Source organism: Lygodium microphyllum, chromosome 8 (genome assembly GCF_053477565.2).
Source record: "Lygodium microphyllum isolate KBCC chromosome 8, Lygodium_microphyllum_v1.1.10, whole genome shotgun sequence".
Lineage (NCBI taxonomy): Eukaryota > Viridiplantae > Streptophyta > Polypodiopsida > Schizaeales > Lygodiaceae > Lygodium > Lygodium microphyllum.
Window position 1 is genome coordinate 16564007 of NC_141142.1, and position 4923 is coordinate 16568929.

The window sequence follows — 4923 nt, forward strand, 5'->3', positions numbered from 1 at the left end:
AGAAAACTATCCACTGCCACTATGCATGAAGATCAGTTTGCCACTAAGTTCTTAGAACTGTGGCAATCTTTGCTAGATGAAACCATAATATTTGGTTTAGTCATCTCAGAAGAATTACAAGCCATGTTTCTCCTCTCTTCCTTGCTTTTATCTTGGAGAGCCTTTATTACTACCTCCACTGATAAACTCAAGCTTTAGCCACTGATTAATAGAATCAAGAAAGACCAAGTCATGAGAGATACTCTTTCTACTTCTTCAAATCAAGAATCCAAGGCTCTAGATGTAACTGATTACAACCCAAAACATCTTCACAAAAGAGCTCAACACTTTCAACAAAAGCCCAGGTTTTCTTATCGGTTTAACTTCAAGGGGATTCTTGGTAATCCTCAACATAAGACCAACTCTTACTAGTCTTTTCAATCCCTATCCTTAACAAGAAACCCTCATTATCATCTCATATGTAATGCTTGTAGAAAACAAGGTCATATTGAAAAGGATTGTTGTAAAAAAAAAAGATTCAAAAAATATCAATCAAAAGGTCAAGCTCACTTTGCTAGCATCGGCAATTATGACATAGAAGAGCAACCTGAAACTATCATCAGCATAGCCACGAGTGTTTTGGCACCTTTCTCAAACTCCAAAGAAGAATATACATGGTTTCTAGATTCTGGAGCTACTCATCATATGACTTTTCATATGGAATGGTTAGTCGAACTCAAAGAGATCTCCACTCCACTCAATGTTGCCATGGGGGACAACAACATTCAACAAGCTCAAGGCTATGGCACCATTCAAGTGGAGCTTCCCTCCAATCACATAATCAAGGTACATAAAGTCTATTATGTTCCCAATCTCAAGAAAAATCTATTAAGTATCAGTGAGCTCACTTCTCAATCTTCTCTCACTGCTCACTTTTACAAAGACCACTGCATCTTATAGCTACTTTCACATTCTCTCAAATTTACCTATCCCAAACTAGGTCGACTTTATACACTTGGGTATTCACTTCTACAACCTTCCTCAAATGCTTTAGCTAACTCCACTTCACTCACAAGTACACCATAGAACACACTCCTATGGCACTCTAGGCTTGGTCATGCCTCTCCAATAACTTATTCACAAGAAACTTGTCCGCATCATTCCACCTTCCCTATCTCAACTTCCATTTTGTCAAGTTTGTGCTCTCAGTAAAGCCATAAATCTTCCTTATCCCAAATCTTACTCCATTACAACTCAACCACTTCAATTAGTACACTTTGACATTTGTGGTCCAATAAATCCCGTATCTCTCACTTGCACAAAATACTTTATGGTGCTTATTGATGATTATTCAAGCGATAACACCATCGTATATTTTTCTCATGAGAAAGTCACAAGTCTTCTCCAAGTTCCAAGAATATAAGGCAGTAGTTGAAAATAAGCATGAGTTACGAATCAAAGCTCTTCATACAGACAATGGAGGAGAATATACTTCAAATGAGTTCAAAGATTATTGCAAGGCTTTTGACATTCAACATGAGCTTACCATACCACATCATCCACATCAAAATGGAGTTGTCGAACACAAGAATCATACATTACTCAATGTTGCAAGAGCCATGCTATCACTAGCTCATCTAGGAAAATAATATTGGGAGGAAGCAATTGCCACATCAACATATCTTTAGAACAGGTTCTACTCAAACTCTCTAAACGATAATACTCCTTATGGATTGTGGTTTGGTCACCCTCCTGACTTATCACATCTAAAAGTTTTTGGATGCACTGTCTTTCTTGTCAACCCCAATCACAAATCCAAATTCTCTCCCAAATCCACACAATTAATTTTTATAGGATACGATGAGCCACATGGTCACAAAGCCCATCGATTTTATGATCCCAACAACAAGGTTTTTATTTATGGCTGAAGTGCCATCTTTCATGAAGTTAATCTTCTTCCATCAAACATCACATAATCTCAATTTCTCATGCTTTATCTCGTCGTTCCCTATGATATCGAATTTCCGACATTAGACATGGCTCAAGCAGGGCCCACCATATCTTCTACGAAATCCACTCTTTCTAGTTCTCTCCATTCCAACTCTTCACCATTATCATTATCCTTGTCTCATTCTAGAGGTCCAAGGTTAGCCGGTTCATATCAACAACCCTCAGCTCCAAAATATTCTATCCTTAATGCATCTAATAACACCTTAGCCCAAAATCCAAAAGGAATTAATGAGACAACTCATCATGTAGCGCAAATCACTCCATATGATGTGGTCAAATCAATCCAAACAGTGCCTACTCCTCATGCCACGTAGCAACAGTTGGCACCTCCACTTCACGCCAAGCAGCCAGCACCTTCATCAGTCATCACAGGCTCTGGCAAATCTGACAGCTCCTTTAATCCCTCTCCAAGCAAACAACTTGCCACCATTAACATAACCATTTTCACACTCCAACTCAGCCCCATACTCTCACTTCTCCACAACATACAACCTCACTATCCAATGTAGAAACTCTATATAAACAGCAAGCCTCTTATCCTTCAATCCCACAAGCTCCATATCATCAAGAGGATTCTAATCCTCTCCATGCCTCCACTCAACAATTACCTCCATCCTCTTCCATTGCATGATACATACTTCAAAGTTCTACTCACATAGCAGCAATGTCTTCAACATCAATCAATACTTCCCCTACTCCTCTCATTGTTACCACTCTACGGCCTCCATCTCCAACTTCTCCATCAATGCCCATTACTCTATTCAGTACTTCCGACTCTGACACTAAAGAGGTACAATCACAAAAAACTCCTTACTTTAAAAACTTACATGACCTTCATCTTCAAGCTAACATTGCCCTTGGACAAGCTCGAGATTCGCCTCCAATCACTATTCTCGAACCCCCAATCTGCCCTTCTGTCACTCAAGCACTTCAAAGTCCTGAAGCCTCTCAATGGTAAGGTGCAATGCTCGATAAATACAAAGCTCTTTTTCACAATAACACCTGGAAATTGGTACCTCTCCCTCTTGGAGAATCTGCAATAAGTTGCAAATGGGTACTTCGCAAAAAGCTCAAACCAGATGGCTCCATCGATAAGTACAAAGCTTGACTTGTAGCTCGTGGTTTTGAAGAAATTGAAGGCCTACATTACAAAAGTACATTCTCTTCCGTACTATCTTTATCCTCCTTACGGGTATTACTCTCCATAGCGGCTCATTTCAAATTAATTCTTCACCATATTGATGTCAAAACTGCTGTTAACCCTCAAACGAACGAATGTGGAAAATCCGGAAAAGCTAAAGTAGAAGACAAAGACAAAGGCCAAGGCAAAGAGAAACGGAAGACAAAGATGCACAAGGAGAAGAGTCCTAAAGAAGGGAGAAAGGTGCACAAGGAAAAGTGCAAGTCAAAACTTTTGTAAAAGAGCGCAAGCGCATCAGGATTTAATTCAAGGAGCGCGGCTCTCACCCGTGCAATTTGTAAATATAGACGAGCGGTGGAAAGGAAGATAGAAGATAGAAGGACAATGGGAAAAAGGGCCTAGGCTACGGCCGGCCATGTAAAAAAGGGGATGACCACCCAAAAGGGATTTAGGGTTTTGTATATAAAGTTGAAAAGTGAATGAGAAGCTCATTCTTGTGTGTGGCCAAAAGCAGCTCTCCTCTTCTTCTTCTTCTTCTTCTTCGTGCTTGCTTGAGCTTGTGCTTGAGAGAGGGAGTGTGAGAGTGTGAGGGAGTGAGTGTGTAAGGGTGAGAGACCGAGGAGGAGAAGCTCTCCATCTTCTTCTCTCTTATTCTCTTCTCTTCTCTTCTCTTCTCTTGCTCGCGGCAATGGAGCTTGGAGCATGGAGCTTGAGGATGGAGCTTGCTTGAAGCTTGCACTTGGATCATGGAGCTATTGGAGTGCGTGGGAGAGGAGGTGACTCGAACGGCATGGAGGTAAGCTCACTACACTCGTAGAAAATGGATGGCGCGTCGGCTATGTGAGAGGTAGCCATTAGTGCTCGGCTTGGAATGCTTGAAGCAATAAGCAGTCTGTGGGTCTTGGCGGTTGAGTGAAAGCTCCCACATTTTGGTTCCATTGCCGAGACTAATGGATTCAAGCCTTGAGCGCTTGCACGCTTCGAATCGAGCATTGGAGTAGGGTTTTCCCCGAACCGGTGCTTGAAGTAGATAGGTAGGAAGCGAGGGAGTTTGAAGAGGTATTCGATCTCCTTAGCAAGTAGGTTTTTGGTTTTTTGGATTTGGAAAAGCATGTTGGAGTAGTGTAGGTGATTGCTTTGTGATTTGTATGCATTTAGGATATGAAAAAACAAAGAAAAAGAAGCAAACAGTAGGGTTTTCTGTTGCTGTATAACAGGCTAAAATAGGGAAATAGGGGCATAGATCCTTGGAGTGCCGTTTGATTCGAGCACCATAGTGATTCCATGTATATTTGGCATTTCCTTGTAGTGTTTTGTACCTATTTGAAAGGCTCTGGATGATTCGTTGGAGTAGACGTTGACCTAGAGGCATTGCGCACAACTCGCGGGCCATCGTCCTCGCCGTCGGACCAGGCTGTCCGAGTCCCATAATCGGACCAGTCCAGAATCGGACGCTCGGACAACTGTCCGATTGTACCATCTTGTCCGATCGGACCACTCAGACCAACCCGTCCGATTTTGGAAATCGGACCACTCAGACACTCGGACTCGGACCACTCGGACCATCCTGTCCGATCGGGCGCTCGTCCGATCGAAGCGATCGGACCACTTTTTCGATCTGACTCCCAGAATCGGACGTGACCAAAATCAGACCATTGGGCCGATTGGACCAATCCAAAATCGGATGTCCGATTCTGATAATCGGGCTCCTAAAAATCGGACATCTAAGAATCGGACAGAAAACTGTCAAAATCAAACAAGTATCTAGAACACAAAATTTGACACATCTAAAC